The following is a 23,808-nucleotide window of genomic DNA, read 5'->3' as shown; positions in this document are numbered from 1 at the left end:
ACTTTGGTCGTTTTACCTGTAGCCACAAGGAAAGTTAGATGAGTTAGTCTTGGCAAAATTAGAATCAAAGTTTTAGCAAAACAAGTTCTGTTACATTGTAGTGGTCACTTTTCTGACTTCATGTGCAATAAAGCTCCATTGCCCTCATTTCAGGTGACTCCACGTATTGGAGACCATGGATCAATATGACATGATTAAAGCCATTGGCGAAGGTGCCTTTGGGAAAGCATACTTGGCCCAAAGGAAATCGGACAGCGAGCACTGTGTTATAAAAGAGATCAATTTTGAAAAGGTAAAGTTAACAAGTTACAATTCCTGTTCATTTTCAGTGCTATATTCAGCTGGCTTTTAATCCAATTTGTCAAGGAAACACATCTTTTTCTTTTTTTAACAAGTATGAGTGAATTGACTTTTGTTTGTTCCGTCTTCTAAATCCATTGTCCAGACAGCAACCAGTGATCTTGTTTTTATTTTAAAATTTTATTTTTTGGCTGCAACTGTCATCATGAGGGATCATGATGGATAATTTCCCCCACCGGGAATTGAACCCATGCCTCCTGCAGTGTAAGCAGGGAGTCTTAACCACTGGACCAACAGGGAAGTTTGAAATGTTTTTTTTTTTTTCAAAAGAAAAGAAAAAACAATGTTATCACCCTGTCTGCTATAGTACTCCTTACAGTGATAACATCTTTTAATATCCTATGGCATGGGAGGCCCCACCTCCCTCGCTCTGACTTCTCTATTTTGCATAAGGGTGGCGCATCTCCTCTGTCACTCCTAATATAGGTCACCTCCACAAGGAGACCTTCCCCAAACATCCTATCTAAGACAACTCCCTGACTTTAATCACTCCTTATTACAGCAGCCTGGTTTATTTTCTCAGTAGCATTTACAATGATCTGGGATTACTCTGTTCATTTATTTCTTATCTGTCTCCTCCAGCATGCAGAACCGTGCCGGCACATAATATTGCTCAAGAATATTGCTCAAAAATATATATGAAATGCATTGAAGGAATGGAAGGAAACCATATATTATTATTAATCTGGTATTTTTGGAGAATAATTAAATATATTTAATTTAAGAGGAATTATTTTGGCTAAATTCCCTAGAAACTTTTGCTAATTAAGAAAATAGTATGTGTAGAATGGCCACCTGATGTGAACAGTGGATCACTGGAAAAGAGGGCGTCTGCCTTCATTCTCTCCCTGATGCTGGGAAAGATAGAGGGTAGAAGGAGAAGAGGGCATCAGAGGACGAGATGAATGGATGGCATCACCGATGCAACGGACGTGAACTTGTGCAAACTTTGGGAGATGGTGAGGGACAGGGAGGCCTAGTGTGCTGCAGTCCATGGGGTCACAAAGAGTCGGACATGACTGGGCAACTGAACAACATGTGTAGAATGATGCAATTTTTGTAAAAATATATGCATTCTCTCTGTATATAGGTATGTATATTCCCACAGATATATTCCCATAGGTATAAGAAACATACTAGATAGTTTTATCTAGGTGGAATGTGGGGTTATGAGTAATTTTTGCCTTGTGCTTTTGTATCAATTCACTCTGCAGATTAGTTTTGACAGTCCTCTCTGATTTGTTCGCAAATTCCATTTCAACCTCCTCTTCACATCCTCTTCTTTTTTCCTACGTACAGATCCCTCCCACTCCAGCCTCTGTGCTTGTCCAAGGGGCTCTTTCTTCCAAGAAGGTTTTTGCCCGCCCAACAAGACTTGACTTGTTCAGAGCTGAGCCCTAGGAGAGTTTCCAGGACTTTCCCACTCTAAGTAATCTCTCTTTGTCAACTCCATAGATTTTATTCATAATGCTGTTATGATACTGAATGTGTTCTACTTTGCTGTGCTTTAGCTGTTTATTTTGTACCTTCTCCTCCAAACTTTATGCTCTTTGCAGGCAGAATCCGTGTCTTTTTCATCTTGATATTCCAAACAGCAGCTAAGAATGCTTCGCACCAGCAGCGGTTCCGTAAATCCTTATTGGGTTGATAATTCAATGCATAGACACTTGCAGGCCTTCTAGCTCTGTTGTTAAGCTGGTACATACTTTGTCGTTGCTGTTCAGTTGCTCAGTTGTGTCTGACTCTTTGCGACCCAATGAACTGCAGCACGCCAGGCTTCTCTGTCCTTCACTATATCCTGGAGTTTGCTCAAACTCATATTCAGTAAGTCGATGATGCCATCCAACCATCTCATCCTCTGTTGCCCCCTTCTCTTCTTGCCTTCAGTGGATCTTTTCCAATGAGTTGGCTTTTCAGGTGGCCAAAGTATTGGAGCTTCAGGTTTAGCATCAGTCCTTCCAATGAATATTCAGGGTTTTTTCTTTTAGGATTGACTAATTTGATCTCCTTGCAGTCCAAGGGACTCTCAAGAGTCTTTTCCAGCACTCCAGTTCGAAAGCATCAATTCTTTGACCCTCAGCCTTCTGTATGGTCCAACTCTCACATCCATACATGACTACTGAAAAAACCATAGCTTTGACTATACATTCTTTTGTCAGCAAAATCGCTGCTTTTTAATATGCTGTCTAGATTTGTCATAGTTTTTCTTCCAAGGAGCAAGCGTCTTAGAAATTATCAGTTCAGTTCAGTTGCTCAGTCGTGTCCGACTCTTTGTGACCTCATGGACTGTGATGCCATCCAACCATTTCATCCTCTGTTGTCCCCTTCTCCTCCCACCTTCAATCTTTCCCAGCATCAGGGTCTTTTCAAATGAGTCGGCTCTTTACATCAGGTGGCCAGAGTATTGGAGTTTCAGTGTCAGCGTCAGTCCTTCCAAGGAATATTCAGGACTGATTTCCTTTAAGATTGACTGTTTGGATCTCCTTGCAGTGCAAGGGACTCTCAAGAATCTTCTCCAACACCACAGTTGAAAAGCATCAATTCTTCGGTGTCAAAAGCACCAGTGTTAAAAATTATAAAACCATTTAAATTCTAAGTAAAGAAAAAGCCATGTGGGAGGTGAATCCGCTATAGAAATATATATTAATGCGTTTTTAACATCTCTCTCATTCTTTAGTATATAATTAAACAAACTGACTTTATATATTTCTAATAGAGCACTGAATTTTTTCACTCATGAAGACCCTAGTCTCCATGCTGTAAATAAGTAGAATTTATATGAGGGAGGCTGTTGTTATCATTGTTTTCCTGTATCTCTTTGTGTTATCAAATTTGCCTGGCAACATCTGTGTCAGAGAATTAATATTTCTTACTTCTTCCTTTCTACCCTATTGTAGTTTTTCATTCTTATCTAGAAAAATTTACATGTCTTCTCAGCTCTCCAGCACCTCTCCATGAAACGAACTCATTTTCTCTTATCATCCTACCATTATCAAGCATATTCTTTTATATCTTGCCTTCAAAAACGTATCCTTTTTATTGTGAATATTAAAATATTCATTGAAGAAATTTTGAAAAAACTGTAGGGAAAAATAAGACTATTTAGAGGAAAATAAAAAATCACAACCACTGTCTTTATCACTGTTAACATTATGGTGAACTTCTCTCTAGGCTACTTTTAATGCATAAACGTACCTTATAAGTTACTAGACTATATTAGAATGATTGATGTCATGTTGGATACACTCTTTTATATCACCTTTTACCCTTAGTATATTGTAAACATTTTCTCATTTCAATGTTTTCATGTAATAAAGTGTTCTCACGCAGTAACATCAAATGTGTACAGTAGTAGTGGACACCTAGCGCAAGCCATGTTATCGCAGGTGTTTCACTTGTACTAATCTATTTAATCCTCACAACAACCCTAAAAGGTAGATCTCACTGTCCTCATTGTTCAGGTGAAAGGGGTGGGGCTCAGTGAGGCTAAGTGATTTGCTTACTGACCAACGCACACACAGACACGTCGCTCAGTCGTGTCCAACTCTTGGCGACCCCATGGATTGTAGCCCACCATGGGATTTTCCAGGCATGGATACTGGAGTGGGTTGCCGTTTCCTTCAGACCCTTCTAACTCTTCCCCTGCTCTTTCTGCTGTAACACTGTTCTTCCCTGGATTGTTGATGACTGCATAGTGTGACATTAGGTTCAAAATATTGTACCATAATTTATCTAACTCTTTTTCTATTTTCAGATAATTATATTGCTTGATTTTTTTGCTATGATTAAATAGCATTTAATATATAGAAGAAGTTACTTTTCTTAAGCAAACTGTGTATTCATGTTTATCTACATGTACATTAAATAAAAAGGTCTAACAATTTACAGCAATTACTTTTAAGGAATCAATACGAAGGAGAGAGGGAAGTTTTAACTTTCATCTTATTCACTTCTATCTGACTTAAAATGTTTTTTCAAATCATAAGTATATATTGTTAATTGAAAACTAATAATAAAAAACCTAATAGTAAAGCACTGTAATGAAGGCTTTTGTATGAGAACACTTGGGCACATACGTTTCTGATTATTTTCTTTGGATAAATTTCTAGAAGCATTAATAAGTTAAAGATAGGAGCATTTTAAAGTCTCTTTTAGACATTAAAAAGTTGTTTTCCTGGAAAGATTTTTACCATCTTATATAAATATTTACCCGAGAAATATATAAGTGCCATTTTCTGCTTTCTGGTTAACTATGGGTATTAACATGCTTTTGTCTTCACCAATTTCACAGATGAAACATTATATTAAATTTTGTTTTAGTCTTTTTTCTTCTGATTACTGAGTGAGGTTGAATCTTTCTATTTCTGAGCCATTTTTAACTTTTATTTTTTTGAGAGTTGTCTAGTCATGTATTTTCCCATATTTCTATTGGCATACATAGTTGCTTTTTTTTTTATTTGCCAGAACTCCTTAAATGTTATAAATACAAAAATCTGTCATACATATTGCCAATATTTTTACCTAACTATAAAAATGCAGTTCTATGCCTATCTTTTCCTTTCAATTTTGTTTATAATATTCTTTTGAAAAAATAGTAGTTATAAATTAACGTAGTTAAGTAGCTAAATCTGTTCATCCAATAGGCATAATCAAGTTATTTTTATTTTGAAATTCATATGTACTAATTATGCAATTTAAATTGGGGAGAAAGATACCGAAGCTCAGAAGACTTAAGTAATTTACTGAAGGATACATAGCTGCCGCTGCTGCTGCTAAGTCGCTTCAGTCGTGTCCGACTCTGTGCAACCCCACAGACGGCAGCCCACTAGGCTCCTCTGTACCTGGGATTCTCCAAGCAAGAATACAGGAGTGGGTTGCCATTTCCTTCTCCAATGCATGAAAGTGAAAAGTGAAAGTGAAGTCGCTCAGTCGTTCTAGACTCTTAGCGACCCCATGGACTGCAGGCCACCAGGCTCCTCCGTCCATGGGATTTTCCAGGCAAGAGTTCTGGAGTGGGGTGCCACTGCCCTCTCCAGGATACATAGCTAGGAGACAGTAAAGCTTGGATTAAGAATGTTAATTTTTTTTAAAAAATTGTTAAATCTAAATGAGGATGAGAAATCGGGGAGCTCGACATTATGTGTGAGCCAAATGTTGAAGGTCGTTACAGAGGGAACAGTGGAGAGGACCAGTGACTCGGAAGGTGGGACAGCCGGACCAGGAGTCAGTGTAGAAATGATGAGGCATCAAGAATGAGGAAGAAAAGATAGAAATGAGATGTGGCCACTGGCACTGGCACCAAAACATTTGAAAAATATTGTCCATAGATGATTAATAGAATAAGAATATACATCAGGGAGTGAGGGCAGGAGAGAAATAGGTGAGGGAGATTAAGAGGTGCAAACCTCCAGTTGCAAAATAAAGGAGTTATGTGTATGAAATGTCCAGCATGGGGAACGTCATGAGGAACTATGCAATATCTTCATATAGTGACAGATGGTAACTAATGAAGATCACTTTGAAATGCATAGAAGTTTTAAATCACTATGTTATGTGATGAAAACTGACATAGTGTTTTAGGTCAATTAGATCAAAATTGTGGTATGGGGAGGGAGAATTGGATGAAGGTGGTCAGCAGGTACAAACTTCCAGTTATAAGATAAATAAGAACTACAGATGTAATGTACGACATGGTAAATATAATTAACACTGCTGTTTGTTATATATGAAAGTTGTTAAGAGTAAATCCTGCACTATCATCACAAGGTAAAAAAAATTGTTTTTCTATTTCTTTAATTTTGTATGTATATGCAATGATGGATGTTTGCTAAACTTATTGTTCTAATTATTTCATGGTGTGTGTAAGTCAAATCATTATGCTATATACCTTAAAAGTATACAGTGCTATATATCATTATATCAATAAAACTGGAAGGAAAGGTAACAATAAAAGCAAATTAATTAGTTTTTTAATAAAGAAAAGGAAATATATCAAATCTAAAATGAAGTCACAAGAGACAAATTTTATTTGAAAACGAAAAATGTAGTAATCTTAATAGAACTTTACTGGTCTGATTTATGTAATGTGTGACATTTAATTTTTTTAGATTTCATTTGTTTCTTCTCAGCTGTGATTGCTGCTGGAACATTGCATTTTTTTTAAACCAATTCTTTTGCTGCTGAAAGATAAATATTAAAAGAACTTTCCTTGAGATGACTAAATAATTGACACAGTACACCAATTCAAGTGAGCTTATAACGCAGCAGAACTTTACCAGAATTATTTTCTTGTTACTGATTGTCATTGGCAAACCGTTGACCAGATACAGGACACTCTTAATTCTAGAAAGGTCATTTCCTGCCATTGAGAGATCAGTTTCAGAAATGCCATTAAAGTCAGTGAAATCCTGGAGAATTTTCGATGACGGTGAGCAGAAAGCCTATTCATGAAAGCAATTATCTTTATAGACTACTTTGTCTCTTAATATAATTTAGATGCCCATCCAAGAAAAAGAAGCTTCCAAGAAAGAAGTCATTCTTCTGGCAAAGATGAAACATCCCAACATTGTAACCTTCTTCAATTCATTTCAAGGTTTGACTTCTTATATTCTTAAAGTATTTTAATCAGGTGTCGGCATGTAGATATCCATATAAGATAGGATCCTGAGAACTGTGTATAAATTAATTTCTGTGACTGGATTCATTGTCCCATTTACTTAAATTTATTTTTCATCATCTTGATTTATACTCTGCTGAGTTTTTGTAGACAATTTTCCTAAATTTCCTTAAGTTTTCCCACCTGTCTTTAATTTTTACTCCCTCAAATAGTTAATAATGGTTGTCTTAGCTTTGCTCCAGTAAGAACTTCCAGAGGCCTACAAGAATACCATCTGTGTCTCACTCATGTTACATGTTGGCTGTGGTTGAGGGGGGTCTTTTTTATGTTTTAATTAAAAAATTAAGAACTTTTTTTGTCCATACCATGTAGCTTATGGGACACCTCAGTGAAAGCACCAAGTTCTAACCACTGGTCTCGCCAGGGAATTCCCTGATGGGGAATTTAAAGCTGGGGCCCCAGCTGAAGGAGCAGCTCAGATAGGAAGCAGGCTGTTCTGAACAAAAGGGCAGGACACAGAGCCCGCCGCGTCCTCCCTCTCAGAGCCCTGCTAGCATGTGGCATGTTTCTTACCTCCCCCATATGCTCAAATTCTGGGTGCAAAGCAGACGCTCAGCCAACCCTGAGAACGGGGTGGTGCTGGCAGAGGCTGCGCTGACTCTGAGAGTCCTTGTGTGCCCAGGGCCAGTAAATGGGGCAGTGCAGTCCTCTTTCAGAGAGGCAGCCAAGCTGCTGGCCGGAATAGAGGGGAACCTTGAAGGAAGCAAGCCTTCCTCTCAGTGCACCTGAGCACATTTCTTCTGCCTTCATCCATTATTCGACTCCAGAGGTTAAAAAAAAAACAAAGAAAGCAATGGTCAGAGACCATTCATTCACTTAACAAAAATTTACTGAGTGCTTACTGTATGCATTTTTCTAGGTACCAGGAATACATCCGTGAATAAAGAAAACAAACAAAAATTCCTGTCCTTTGTGACTCTTACATTGTAGTGGGAAGAGACAGACCATAAACACACAGGCAGCATGTCAGGTGTTTCGAGGCTGCGTCGGGGCTGTATATGCCCACAGTTCGGCCAGCACCCAGCACGGGGTGGGGTAAGGGGTGGGGCAGTGTGTACTTGAATTCAGAGGTTGGAAGTAGTTCATGGAGCAGGAATATTACCTAGTATCTTCAAGCACCATCAGGGGTGTGTTCATAAAAATCAGTAAGTTTGTTTTTGGCTTCATTGTGGCATGTGGGGCCTTAGTTCCCTGACCAGGGATTGAACCCACACCCTTGCAGTGAAAACGCAGTGTCTTAATCACTGGAGCTTCAGGGAAGCCCCAGTCAACAAAATTTAAAAGCTATTTTTTGAGCATTTGCGCTCTGCTGGGCACTGTGTTTCTTACAAATTAAACCACTGCATGCAAAATAGCTTTCTGTGTTTCTTACAAATGAAAACTGGGTACAGCCTCTAAAAGACTGCTCAGGACGTTCCTGAGGTCTTTGGGAGTTGGCAGTACACATGAACGGGGAGCCGAGTTGTATCGAGTAACTTTAAGGGGCAGCCGCAGAGTACGGTGCCCTCTATTCCTGTTCATTGGTTCCTACAAAGACACCAGACGACAGCCTTCCTTTCCCTCACTCTGTGGGTTTTTGTTGGCTCTCTCCGTCTGGTAAGTCTCCACTCATTGTCAGGCCTTCTCTGAGAGCACAGTCCAAGCTGCAGTCCCCTCTGCGGGATCTCGCCAGCACTTCGGTACCGTGAGTGTGTCCATTAGGAAGTGGTCTAATATTTGTCTCCCTTTGAGACAGGAAACAGAATGGACTCTTTTGCTCACCACTTGCCCCTCAGCATCTGGCACGTAGTAGGTGCTCAGGCACATTAGTGGAATGAATACTGGGGCTGCCTGGACCATTTAGGAGAGTGGAGTCTGACCTTACACCATGCGACTTGGACATTTGAGGCTGGTTTATGCTGGATACCCTTATCAAATGAGAGGTCATTTTTTACAGCATCAGTAATCTTCGCCGACTTTGTTTATGTTGTAAACCTAAACTTTCTTATGACCCCCTCTTCCTTTTCATAACTAGAGCACCTCTGTGTTTAGGAAAACCAGAGCTATTGTGATGCCTTTGTGCTTTGCCTGGCAGATTGTTGGAACTCGAAACACTGAGCTTGTCTGAAAGCCTCAGACGTCTTTGTAACACCTGGCTGTAGAGAGTATGGGGAAAGCCTTTGTTCATCCTCCAACAGCTCATCTCTAAACAAAAGAGCCACGGCTCTAGTGCGTTACGTGTTTGTCAATGGAAAGTAGAAGTTTTTATAAGTTTGAAACAGCATGAGGAAAATAAGGAGAATGCAGTAAGATTTTCTTAAGGCTAAGTTAAAAAAAATACTTAAATATGTATTTATCTGGCTGTGCTAGGTCTTAGTTGCGGCATGTGAACTCTTAGTTGAAGCATGTGGGTTCTAGCTCCCTGACCAGGAATTGAACCTGGGCCCCCTTCATTGGGAGCACAGAGTCGTAAGCCTCTGGACCACCAGAGAAGTCCCCATCAGGCTCAGTTAATTCCACTAAAATTCCTTCAGTAAATATTTATCAAGTACCTCTAATAGGCTGAACACAGCCTGGGTCTTGGGGGTAAATCAGTGAGCAAAATGGGTCCACATCCCCGCACTGCTCTTTTCTGTTGCTGTATAACCAGCGAACAGGAATTTAGTGGCTTAAATAGGTACCTCCCAATTTCTCTAGCTCTTCCAGAAGCCTGGGCCTGGTTTAGCTGGATTCTCTGCACAGGGTCCCACATAGTTGAAATCAAGATGGTGACTCTGTCTGCAACCTCCCTCACCCGAGGCGCAGAGTACTCTTCCAGGCTTATGTAGGTTGTTGCGAGATTTCATTTACTGCACTTGTAGGACTGAGACGTCTGCTTTCTTGCAGACTGTTAACTGGGGGTGGTCGTCTTCTGCTAGAGACCAGCCTCCCTCCCTGTCACGTGGCCCCTGCAACAGGCCCTCTCCAGCATGGCATCTCTCTGTTTCTGACTTCTAGATCCAGATTTAAGTGGCTCTTGTGATTAGGTCAAGCCCAGGTGTATAATCTCCTTTTCCTATTAACTCAAAGTCAGCTGCTTAGTAACTTTAATTATATCAGCAAATCCCCTTTGCTATGCAATGTGACATAATGATGGAGTGATATCCCACATTTACAGGTTCCATTCTCACTCAAGGGGAGAGAGTTCACAGGGTGTGTGCATTAGGGTCATCTGAGAGTTCTACCCGCTCTTCAGCTGTGGTGTTCACATTTCCAGGGGTAAAATGAGGGGTGCTGTGTGCTAAGTTGCTTCAGTCGTGTCTGACTCTTTGTGACCTTATGGACTGTAGCCTGCCAGGCTCCTCTGTCTGTGGGATTCTCCCACAAGAATACTGGAGTGGGTTGCCACTTCCTCCTCCAGGGGATCTTCCCCACCCAGGGATTGACCCTGTGTCTCTTATGTCTCCTGCATTGGCAGGCAGATTCTTTACCACTAGCGCTAGACAGGCAATAAATGTAAATACAACTATAAGTACATTATGTAGTTTGTTTTTAAAATTTTTTTTTAAAGAATATATTTTACTGATATGGCCTCATGGGGCCTTAGTTGTAGCCTGCAGGATCTTTGATCTTCATCGCAGTATGTGAGCTTTTAGTTGCAGCGTTTGGGCGCTAGTTTCCTGACCAGGGATTGAACTCTGGCCCCTTGCATTGAAAGCTCAGAGTCTTTACCACTGGATCATCCAGGAAGTCCCTGATAACCCCTTTAAAGTTGATTTAAGCTACTTGAAAGAAAGAGGTAGCAAATGATAGAATTTGGCAAGAAGAGTCTGACATTTAGTGGATACTCAAATAACTACAGAGCAAAATGCTAGAAAGATTAACAATTGGTAGCAAGTCTGATTTTGTGTGATTCCTTTATTAAGCTCCTTCCATGTGCCAGGTACAGGGAATGCAAAAGATCCCAGTGTGGAGTCTCTCCTCAGGGAACAAACTAGTGGGAGAAACAAGCAAGTTAATAGAAGTCCTTAACCTAATAAGAACCCATCTAATAGTTGTTTGGTAAAGAAAAAAGCTGATGAAGCAGAAAACCATACAAACTTATTTTAATCTGTAAATGCACGATCATTTGCCAGACTTTTGATGTAAGATCAAAGCCTTGTCTTTGATTATGAATCCACTTACTGGAGTTCTGAGTATCCTTTCTTTTATAGGTGCCCGTCATCTGCAATTTATAATTTCCAGTTTCTGGTCTTTAGAGTGGAGTAAGAATTCACAGATACTCTCTCTGTGTACATTCCTTTGAAAGCTTCCCAGTTATTTTCCATTTGTCCCACCCAGCATTTAGCTTAATGACTTTTTCTTTTTAAAGCTACTCACATTTTTAAAGCTACTCACATTTACTTCATGGCATTCAATGTAGTTCTTGTGGAAACAATCACATCTTTTTCCATTCATCTCTCATCACTTTATATAAAAATTATAATAACAAGTATCAGTTCAGTTCAGTTCAGTTGCTCAGTCATGTCCGATTCTTTGCGACCCCACGGACTGCAGCACACCAGGATTCCCTGTCCCATCACCAACTCCCAGAGTTCACTCAAACTCATATCCATTGAGTCGGTGATGCCATCCAACCATCTCATCCTCTGTCGTCCCCTTCGCCTCCTACCTTCAATCTTTCCCAGCATCAGGATCTTTTCAGATAGATTTGGGAATGCATGCAATGATCTTGGTAAGAATCAGTGAGGACAGAGGGAGCATAGTTGAGTCTAGTTGCCACCAGGGTAACCTTGAGCAGCAACAGTCATGGATGGTGCCCAGCAATCTAGTGTGTAGGTCAGGCAGAGGTCAGTTAAAAGAAATTTGACTGGGACTTCCCTGGTGGTCCAGTGGTTAAGAATCCACATTGTGATGCAGAGGATGTAGGTTTGATTCCTGGTTGGGGAATTAAGATCCCACGTGCTGTGGAGCAACTAAGCCCGTGCACCGCGACTGCTAGGGTTGAGTGCTTATGTGCCCCAACTAGAGCGCCCATGGGCCACAGTGAAATTCCGAGTGCTGCAGTAAGACCTGACTCAGCCAAATACATAAATACAATATTAAAAAAAGAGTGAGTGTCACCAGTACTCAACAGTATAAATAGAAGTTTATACTTCAATTTAAGGGTCTGATCATTCTTTTAGTGGTGTTGAAAAAGATTCACAGCTGTTGTGTTACAGCCCATTTCTGGTCTCCTGCAGGGACATATTAAAAATAGTTGCTCACATTTATTGAACTCTCATTATGTGCAGATATTATTCTAAATATGTGACATGGATTAACTCATTTAAAAGTTGAAGTAAACAAAGATGAGGTGATCCCAAGAGGAGTGTCTACATTATTATCGCCATCTGACAGATGAGATAATGAAGCCCATAAAAATTAAAATAACTTGCCCAGAGTCACAGAGCTAAGAAATTTAAGTGGCGAAGTGGGATTAGAGCCCAGTCCATCTTGATTCTACAGCCAGTTTTTAGCTATTATATTCTGCATTTTTCTGTTGCATTCTCCACCTTCTAGAACTTGAAAGGCAAGTAATTAGTAAATATTTGAAACCTATACAGCATCAAATGATGCCCTTTTTTACAGAGAACAACAGACTGTTTATTGTGATGGAGTATTGTGATGGCGGGGATCTCATGAAAAGGATCAGAAGACAACGGGGAGTGTTATTTAGTGAAGATCAGGTAGAAACTCTTCCAATTTCCCTGTTCATTTATATTGGGGATTAAATTTATAATTTCATAAGTAATAGACTGTGTTTATATGAAGCATGATTGGTGGAAGAGAAATTTGAACTATAAAAATAATGGCTTGGTATTTTTTTTTTACAATGTCAATATTCATTTATTTTTTCTTTTTCTTCTTATCTTTTAAATTATGAAAAGTATGATAAAACATTTATAGGAGACTTGGAAAATACAGGGCAAAGTTACATATGGTCCTTCTATATATTATTAATACAATTATTTTTTTAAACAGATACATTAAGATTTTTAGTGGGAGTTTCAGTATCAAACTCTCAAAAATTTATAGAATGAATATACATAAAAGTGGAAGAATACGGTAGACCTGAAAAGCACGAAGAACCAATTCAACATAATTAAGATTTATACAATTTTCACACAATAGTAGGATACAAATTCTATTCAAGTTACCATAGACCATAAACAGGGAGACCACTGGAATAGATCCAGGGACATAAAACAGAGTGAAGAAATTTCATGGTCTAAAGGTATTAAAATCATACAGAGTCTGTTATCACTGTGGAATCATGTTAGAAATCAATATCAAAAGATATTTGAAAATAACCCACATACTTTAGAGTGCAGTCTGACATTTACCAAGAGAGATCTTCAACTTAGCCATTGAAGGCCTCAGTAAAGTTAGAAGACTGAAAAACCAGAGGGCGACTGCAGAGAAGAAAACATTTAAATGAGAAATTAACCTAGCCTAATGACATTGTACAGGAGACAGGGATCAAGACCATCCCCATGGAAAAGAAATGCAAAAAAGCAAAATGACTGTCTGAGGAGGCATTACAAATAACTGTGAAAAGAAGAAAGGGAAAAGCAAAGGAGAAAAGGAAAGATATAAGCATCTGAATGCAGAGTTCCAAAGAATAGCAAGGAGAGATAAGAAAGCCTTCCTCAGCGATCAATGCAAAGAAATAGAGGAAAACAACAGAATGGGAAAGACTAGAGATCTCTTCAAGAAAATTAGAGATACCAAGGGGACATTTCATGCAAAGATGGGCTCGATAAAGGACAGAAATGGTATGGACCTAACAGAAGCAGAAGATATCAAGAAGAGGTGGCAAGAATACACAGAAGAAGTGTACAAAAAAGATCTTCACGACCCAGATAATTACTATGGTGTGATCACTCACCTAGAGCCAGCCATCCTGGAATGTGAAGTCAAGTGGGCCTTAGGAAGCATCACTAGGAACAAAGCTAGTGGAGGTGATGGAATTCCAGTTGAGCTAGCTATTTCAAATCCTGAAAGATGATGCTGTGAAAGTGCTGCACTCAATATGCCAGCAAATTTGGAAAACTCAGCAGTGGCCACAGGACTGGAAAAGGTCAGTTTTCATTCCAATCCCAAAGAAAGGCAATACCAAAGAATGCTCCAAGTACCGTACAATTGCACCCATCTCACACGCTAGTAAAGTAATGCTCAAAATTCTCCAAGCCAGGCTTCAGCAATACATGAACCGTGAACTTTCAGATGTTCAAGCTGGATTTAGAAAAGGCAGAGGAACCAGAGATCAAATTGCCAACATCCGCTGGATCATGGAAAAAGCAGAGAGTTCCAGAAAAACATCTACTTCTGCTTTATTGACTATGCCAAAGCCTTTGACTGTGTGGATCACAATAAACTGTGGAAAATTCTGAAAGAGATGGGAATACCAGACCACCTGACCTGCCTCTTGAGAAACCTATATGCAGATCAGGAAGCAACAATTAGAACTGGACATGGAACAACAGACTGGTTCCAAATAGGAAAAGGAGTACTTCAAGGCTGTATATTGTCACCCTGTTTATTTAACTTCTATGCAGAGTGCATCATGAGAATCGCTGGGCTGGAGCAAGCACAAGCTGGAATCAAGACTGCTGGGAGAAATATCAATAACCTCAGATATTCAGAAGACACCACCCTTATGGCAGAAAGTGAAGAGGAACTAAAAAGCCTCTTGATGAAAGTGAAAGAGGAGAGTGAAAAAGTTGGCTTAAAGCTCAACATTCAGAAAACTAAGATCATGGCATCTGGTCCCATCACTTCATGGCAAATAGATGGGGAAACAGTGGAAACAGTGTCAGACTTTATCTTTTTGGACTCCAAAATCACTGCAGATGGTGATTGCAGCCATGAAATTAAAAGATGTTTACTCCTTGGAAGGAAAGTTATGACCAACCTAGATAGCATATTCAAAAGCAGAGGCATTACTTTGCCAACAAAGGTCCATCTAGTCAAGGCTATGGTTTTTCCTGTGGTCATGTATGGATGTGAGAGTTGGACTGTGAAGAAAGCTGAGCTCCGAAGAATTGATGCTTTTAAACTGTGGTGTTGGAAAAGACTTTTGAGAGTCCCTTGGACTGCAAGGAGATCCAACCAGTCCATCCTAAAGGAGATCAGTCCTGGTGTTCATTGGAAGGACTGATGCTGAAGCTGAAACTCCAATACTTTGGCCACCTCATGCGAAGAGTTGACTCATTGGAAAAGACTCTGATGCTGGGAGGGATTGGGGGCAGGAGGAGAAGGGGACGACAGAGGATGAGATGGCTGGATGGCATCATCGACTCAATGGACATGAGTTTGAGTGAACTCCAGGAGTTGGTGATGGACAGGGAGGCCTGGCGTGCTGCAGTTCATGGCGTTGCAAAGAGTTGGACATGACTGAGCAACTGAACTGAACTGAGAACATGTTTGAATTTGAACTTAAATTGAATCTCTGTTTGAGAGTGAACTTTGCTTGAGAAAGGACAGTATCTTATTTTTGGAAAATCTCATGTAGGATGCCCCTAAGATGGATCTTAATGGCTGAGAAAAAAGTGAATGAGAATGTTCCTTAGCCACTTAAAATGTGATGTATTTATAGCTTCACTCTTCTTCCTTTTACCAGTGAGTATGCTGTTTTAAAATAGATTTCCCACTTTGCTGGGGAGGATAGAAGCTCTTTTTAGCAATGGCTATTTAGTCTCATTGGTTATTAAGAGAGAGAAGAGAAAAGGTGAAGAGTAATGGCCTCAATTCCGATTTTGTCTGAGCACAAACACATTTTTCTTCTGTACATTTAGCATCCTTTGATACCCTCTTGGAACTTTTATTCATGAAGGAGACAGATGTTTGTAGCGGGGAAGAAATGGACTCCCGGCCTGTGTGATTGAAGGGAAAGGCCTCGGCCACAAGCAGGACACAAGAGTGGCCCGCCAGCTTTCTTCAAGCCCTTTGTTTCGTTGTTCTCTTTTAGCATTTAACAGCCCAGATACTCTCCTCTTTGATTTAAAGTTCAATGTCGTGAATGTATGAATGATTAAAGAATCAATATCCCTAACCTCTGTAAATTTAATCAAGCATTCTCCCTATGCTCATTGACATTATATATTAAATTCTATAGTTGTAGAAACCCTCCTTTCTTCTTATCTGGGTATTATTTTGCCACATTTAATAAAAATACTTTTCTCTACATAAGTTTGAATTACATTTCCCGTTGTTGAGAAAGAACTAAAATTACAACTGATAGAGTTTCCTGGTGGTCCAGTGGTTAAGACTCTGCACTTCCAGTGCAGGGGACAAGGGTTTGATCCCTGGTCGGCGAACTAAGGGCTTCCCTTGTGGCTCAGACAGTAAAGAATCTGCCTGCAGTGTGGGAGACCAGGATTCGATCCCTGGGTTAGGAAGATCCCTGGAGAAAGGAATGGTTGCCCACTCCAGTATTTTTGCCTGAAGAATCCCCCAGGACAAGGATCCTGGCATGGGATCCAGTCCATGGGATCGCAAAGAGTCGGACACGACTAAAGCGACTTAACACACATGCCCTGGGCACTCAGATTCCACATGCTGCACAGCACAGCCAAAAAAAAAAAAAATTACAAGTGAATCTTCATATCTGGAATATAGCTTTTTCCCTCAATTGTTTTCCTCTCTCTGTTTTGGTGGACAAGGAACCATTGAAAGTTTAGAATTGTTTAAATAAATCTCTGTAGGTGTCTGAGTGCAAGCATGTATGCCTAATTGTGTTTTCCTACTCCAGGGGACCTTCCAGACCCAGGGATCGAACCTGCATCTCTTGCGTCTCCTGAATGGGCAGGCAAATTCTTTACCACGGCACCACTTGGGAATCTGTCTACAGTGGCTCAGTGGTGAAGAATCTACCTTCTCGGTTCAATCCCTGGGTCAGGAAGATCCCCTGGAGAAGGGCATGGTGACTCACTCTAGTATTCTTTCCTTGAGAAGCCCATGGACAGAGGAGCCTGCAGGGCTACAGTCCATGGGGTGGCAAAGAGTTAGACATGACTGAAGTGACTTGAACCGTGAACTTCCTGATGTTCAAGCTGGTTTTAGAAAAGGCAGAGGAACCAGAGATCAAATTGCCAACATCCGCTGGATCATGGAAAAAGCAAGAGAGTTCCAGAAAAACATCTATTTCTGCTTTATTGGCTATGGCAAAGCCTTTGACTGTGTGGATCACAATAAACTGTGGAAAATTCTGAGAGAGATGGGAATACCAGACCACCTGACCTACCTCTTGAGAAATTTGTATGCAGGTCAGGAAGCAACAGTTAGAACTGGACATGGAACAACAGACTGGTTCCAAATAGGAAAAGGAGTTCGTCAAGGCTGTATATTGTCACCCTGCTTATTTAACTTATATGCAGAGTACATCATGAGAAACGCTGGACTGGAAGAAGCACAAGCTGGAATCAAGATTGCCGGGAGAATTATCAATAACCTCAGATATGCAGAAGACACTACCCTTATGGCAGAAAGTGAAGAGGAACTCAAAAGCCTCCTGATGAAAGTGAAAGTGGAGAGTGAAAAAGTTGGCTTATAGCTCAACATTCAGAAAAGGAAGATCATGGCATCCAGTCCCATCACTTCATGGGAAATAGATAGGGAAACAGTGGAAACAGTGTCAGACTTTATTTTTCTGGGCTCCAAAATCACTGCAGATGGTGACTGCAGCCATGAAATTAAAAGACGCTTACTCCTTGGAAGGAAAGTTATGACCAACCTAGATAGCATATTCAAAAGCAGACATTACTTTGCCAGCAAAGGTTCATCTAGTCAAAGCTATGTTTTTTTCCTGTGGTCATGTATGCATGTGAGAGTTGGACTGTGAAGAAAGCTGAGCTCCGAAGAATTGATGCTTTTGAACTGTGGTGTTGGAGAAGACTCTTGAGAGTCCCTTGGACTGCAAGGAGATCCAACCAGTCCATTCTGAAGGAGATCAGTCCTGGGATTTCTTTGGAAGAAATGATGCTAAAACTGAAACTCCAATACTTTGGCCACCTCATGCGAAGAGTTGACTCATTGGAAAAGACTCTGATGCTGGGAGGGATTGGGGGCAGGAGGAGAAGGGGACGACAGAGGATGAGATGGCTGGATGGCATCACGGACTCTATGGACGTGAGTCTGAGTGAACTCCGGGAGTTGGTATTGGACAGGGAGGCCTGGCGTGCTGAGATTCATGGGGTCGCAAAGAGTCGGACACGACTGAGCCACTGATCTGATCTGATCTGATCTGAAGCGACTTAGCAGCAGCAGATCAGTTTAATAAAAAGGCTCATGGTCAGCTAAGATAAAATAAAATTATAACTAAGAAATAAACCATAACTAAGAAATAAAACTCAGCCCCCTGCATTCTGGGAGTGCGGTCTTAGCCCCTGGACTACCAGGGAAGTCCCCTGTTTATCTTTTTCTGTATGCAGTGTTCCTTTTCATACCAACATGTTTGGATTGCCTTTTCACACTTCCGTTTTTCCAGCTGTAAGGAGAACATAGGATGGTATGATGGTATATCTGTTCACTTCATTCGTGTAACCACACACAAATATATTATTTCTCTCTTTGTGCATGCTATCACTGAAGATAGTTCAGTGATCAGCAGACTGCTCACTAGTTTTGTTTTATGTTCCCTCTACAGATTCTGAGTTGGTTTGTACAGATTTCTCTAGGACTGAAACATATTCACGACAGGAAGGTTTTACACAGGGACATAAAAACACAGGTAACGGCTCAGAGACAGAATCAAGAAGAATAGATCTTTTATTTTCTTGAAATATCTCCAACAACATAGCCTTTTCTGCACTTACAGAACATTTTTCTTAGCAAGAACGGAATGGTTGCAAAGCTTGGGGACTTTGGTATTGCAAGGGTCTTGAACAAGTAAGTACTTTTAAAAATCATTTTTCCTTCTGTTCATAACAGCCAAAATACGTATTTTTAGGTATCAAGAATTAAGAAGGTATTAAGAGCTTGGTTTCTCAATAATTTTGGATAATTGTTTATATAAGTATATTAAAGTATTCAGATGGTACGTTGAGATTAAAATTTGCGAGACATATCTTGGCATAGTAGAAGTGTTGGCAATGCTGTATAGTGTGATATAAGCTGATCAAATGAGATGTGACTGAAATGTATGTAAAGTCAGTGAGCATTTTGTGAAACAGGAAAATTAACACGTGCTTAGGAGTGTATATTGATGCAAATGTTTCAAAAGACAGTTTGTTGATAATAAATGCCAAGAGATTTTAAATGTTCTATTTCTGAGAATTTGTTCTAAGGGAATAATTTGAAATTTGGAATAGTTTAAATGCCTAAAAATTGGGAAATAGTTAAATTTTATAAAACTTGGCACAGTCATGTACCTGAATATTGTTTAGCCACTGACATTTATGATTTTGAAGACTTTTTGATAATGTGAGAACAAAGTTTGTTGTATTAAATTTAAAATTTTAAAAACAAGAATTCTGTATTTCAAATACACTATAATCACAGCTATGTGGAAAATATGCATGGAAAAAAGACAAGAAGGAAATACATCAGAATTTTAGCACTAGTTGTTTGAAGGTAGTAAGATTCTTGGTAATTTTTTTCTTCTTTATTCCCTTTTCTGTTTTCCAAATTTTAAATCATGAGATTGCATTACTTTCGTCATTGGAATGAGGGAAATTTTTACATGTGAGAGTTTGCAAAATAACAATGGTACCTTTTCGTGCAGTCTTTAAACCATAAGTTTTTTTTATTGTGTAGATTTTGGGGAAATGAATTATAAGCTTAAAATCAATTAATTTTATTACTACATTATTAATATACTATATTTTAATAATATTTTATTTTAATATATGAATACATCAAATTTTGTGTTACTTTTTATACATTTTTCTTACATGTATGTGTATGTCTTAAGCCTTTTCTTACTTCAGTAATACACTATGTTATTTTATTGTTTAATATAACTTTGCTAGTACCATGGAACTTGCTAGAACTTGCGTTGGAACACCATACTACCTGTCCCCAGAGATCTGTCAGAATAAACCCTACAACAATAAAACGTGAGTTGCTGGCTTTTGGTTTGAAAGTCTCAGTAAAATCTTATGGATTCTTTCTTATGGTGCTTCATAATTTCCTTTTCCTCACCTGTGAAACGAGAATCTCTGTGACTGCCTCTGACCACTTCAGTGTTTCCTAAAGCTTTCAAATTTATTTAGAAAAGAGATATGTCTCTTCATCTGATGATAGAAGTGATAGAATAACATTGAAAGTTGAGGTCACTGTGATGTCCATCTTTGTGTTCAATTATCAGGCTTTCTAAGCACTGCTGGGCCTATTGCGGGAAAGTGTTGTAGATGGGTCAGGCGGAAGGTCTGGTGACCTTCCAGGTCACCAGCACAGGTTTAGGAGCCAGAAATCCTAACCTTGACTCCGTCAGCAACTCGACCAAGTCAGTCAGTCTCTGTGGGTCTCAGTTCCCCTTTCTTCAACAAAGGTGGTGTTGGCCAGGTAATTGTTAAGGCATCTTCCAGCTTTAAAAACCAACAAGCTTTGACATTTGTGGTAGTAGAGCCTACTGTTTAGGAGTAATATTAATATAGTTTGTGAAAGTGTTTGTCGCTCAGTCATGTTCAACTCTTTGTGACCCCCTGGGCTGTAGACTGCCAGGCTCCTCTGTCCATGAAATTCTCCAGGCAAGAACGCTGGAGTGGGTTGCCATTCCCTTCTCCAGGGGATCTTCCTGGAGAAGGGATTGAACCCACATCTCTTGCATTTGCAGGTGGGTTCTTTACCACTAGCTTCACAAGCAGCCTTAATGTTAATATACACAGTGGTAAAAGATAAAGCCAAGATAGTTTTTACTTCCATGGAAGGAGAAGGAAAACATTTCACTTTTCAAGGCTGTCTTCCAGTTGAACTAGTTGGCTTTGCAGGAAGACCAAGTTCCTTTGTGGTGTTCATTGTCTATTTATTTAGAAAAGTACCCAAGAGATATTTGACTGACTTTGAAAGAGATAATTGAAAAGCAAAGCCCTAAAGAAGAGTGGTGAACATTTCTCCACATAGTAGAAGAATGGGCATTTTTGAAAGATATCCTCTGACCTAGAGAAGGGGGTTGGCCTCAAGCTGACCTGGAATGCAGTTAGTGTCGCCAGGGTGGAAGGGCAGGCTTTCGAGAGCAGAGCGCAGCAGCATTGTTTTGTTGCCTTGCACGACTTTTTAAGCATCTAAGTCAACATTTAAATATGTTGATTTGATGCTTTGAATAATTGGAAGCTCCTAGTAATAAATCATTACCAAACTGGGTTAATTCACGTAATGCACAGCAAGCCAAATGCTGAGACACTGAGGTTTGCAGCAGAGGAAGAAAGGCAGCCAGATGAGACTGGAGAACAAGTCTCAGATCTGCCTCCCCGAAGGCGAGGGATTTGAGATATTTACGGGATGAAGAAGCATCGTGGTCTTAGGCAGGCTTCCCTGGTGGCTCAGTGGTGAAGAATCCGCCTGCAATGCAGCATGGTCTTAGGCATGAGGAAAGGGGATTAGGGGTGAGGTAACTGGTGTTCTGTGCAGACATAGGTGTTTCGTGAATCTTCATAGGATGCATGTTCAAAAATGGAAGTGTTTAGCATGATCTGAGGAGGGGTTATTTTTGGCCCTCTGAGGTCAAAGGTCATTTATTGGACACCTGCACAGGCCCAGTTTTAACACATTTTAAGTTCATTGAGTACCAGATACTCTGTTTATCACTTAATCTAACTTTGGTTCTGTCTATAGCCTCGAGTAGAACGTTCCTTTCTAAATCAACCAAATGTTACCTGTTGAATCAAGTAATCCACATTTGAGTTCTTCCTCCCTCCTCCAAATTGCTCAAAATTCCATACGCGCACACATTTTCTTTGAGCTCATCACATGAAGTTAAAGTAAGTATTGAGCCATCAGATTGTAGCGAAGCTTGTGTACCTTTTCTCTGCTGGGACTCTGACAAGCTACAATTTTTTCTCTAGTCTTAGTAAGAGTAAGAATTGATAATGTACTGAAAGCATTTGTGAAAACTGGTCACCCTATATAAAATTGTAAAGATACACAAATATAGTTGACTGTAAGGATAAAAGTTTAAATTGAGAATTATCGATATTTCTTGGCATATAAACTCTTATCTTTCCCAGGGATATTTGGTCTCTTGGCTGTGTCTTATATGAGCTCTGCACACTCAGACATCCTGTAAGTATATTAATCATCAGATTATCTTGAATTATTGAAAAGTATATAAATTAAAATAACCTCTGAAAGAAAAAGGTTGTTTGGTTTCATTAGATTGTTAAAAATTATATGAACAAGATATTAACAAGAATGATAGCTCCATGTATACCAACATGGGATGATATCCAAGCTATATTATTAAGTACAAAATCCAAGTTGGAGAATAGTACGTAGAGCGTGAAAAAAGTGTTAGTCACTCAGTCGTGTCCGACTCTTTGCGACCCCAGGCTCCTCTGTCATTTAAAAAAGCAAGATATAAAAATTTCATATCGTATGATCTCAACTTTGTAAAATAAGTAGTATTTTTTAAACGGCTAGAAGAAAATATATCTCTGGGTGGTGGAATTGTATATATTTTCCCTGTTTATAATTTCGTATACCTTCTAGTTTTGGGAAACGAGTAAACATTTTGATAATAAACTAAAAAACCCCTTGTTTTAAGTAATATGATGTCTCATTGAATAACTGGCTACATGTTGATGGAAACAATTCAGGGTGGACCATGGTACTCTTAATGAAACCTTTTAACACTGTTTTGTTTCTCAAAGTTATTTACTTTTTAAAAATTAAAAAGATTTTAAATGCCTTGTCTTATAGCTCAGTTGGTAAAAAAAAATTTCCCCTGCAGTACAGGAGACCCCAGTTTGATTCCTGGGTCAGAAAGATCTGCTAGAGAAGGGGTAGGCTACCCACGCCAGTATTCTTGGGCTTCTCTTGTGGCTCAGCTGGTAAAGAATCTGCCCGCAATGCAGGAGACCTGGGTTCAGTCCCTGGGTTGGGAAGATCCCCTAGAGAAGGGAAAGGCTACCCACTCCAGTATTCTTGCCTGGAGAGTTCATGGACAGAGGAGCCTGGTGGGCTACAGTCCATGGGGTTGCAGCAGAGTCAGACACAGACTGAGCGACTTTCACTTCACTCCCTCCTCTTTTTTAACATTTATTTATTTTCAGTGTTTATTTATTTACTTATTTGATGGTGTCCAGTCTTAAGTTGGGACTTGCAGGATCTTCAATTGCACAGACTCTCTAGTTGTGGGCAGGAGGGCTCAGTAGCTGCCCCAGGCAGGCTCGGTCCCTCCGTGGCACGTGGAATCTTAGTGCCCCGGCCAGGGAGCAAACCCATGTTCCTGCATTGCAGGACAGGTTCTTAACCATTGGACCACCAGGGAAGTCCCTCTTGGTATTCCTTTAAATATTCGATTGAATTTTTCTCTGATTTAGTATCACCATTGCTTATCCTTTCAGTTTGAGGGTAACAACTTACAGCAGCTGGTTCTGAAGATTTGTCAAGCTCATGTTCCTCCGATATCAACCAAGGTTTTCCCGTGACCTACAGTTCTTACTATCCCAGCTCTTTTGAAGTATCTCCCCGAGATCGTCCATCTATCAATTCCATTTTGAAAAGGCCCTTTTTAGAGATTTATTGCCAAATACCTGACTCCCGAGGTGAGTTTGGAGGTGATTCTGTTTGGATTTTGACAGATATTTGTGGTCTAGTGAGTCTGATACACT

At 39.9% G+C, this 23,808-nt stretch overlaps 1 pseudogene; it reads left to right on the top strand.

The window, feature by feature from the left end:
• LOC112449028 (serine/threonine-protein kinase Nek5-like) overlaps positions 1–23,808 on the top strand; it is a 43,906-nt pseudogene that overhangs the window by 4,272 nt on the left and 15,826 nt on the right.

This window comes from Bos taurus, chromosome 12 (genome assembly GCF_002263795.3).
Source record: "Bos taurus isolate L1 Dominette 01449 registration number 42190680 breed Hereford chromosome 12, ARS-UCD2.0, whole genome shotgun sequence".
Taxonomy (NCBI): Eukaryota; Metazoa; Chordata; class Mammalia; order Artiodactyla; family Bovidae; genus Bos; species Bos taurus.
This window is presented reverse-complemented; position numbering and strand designations above follow the sequence as displayed.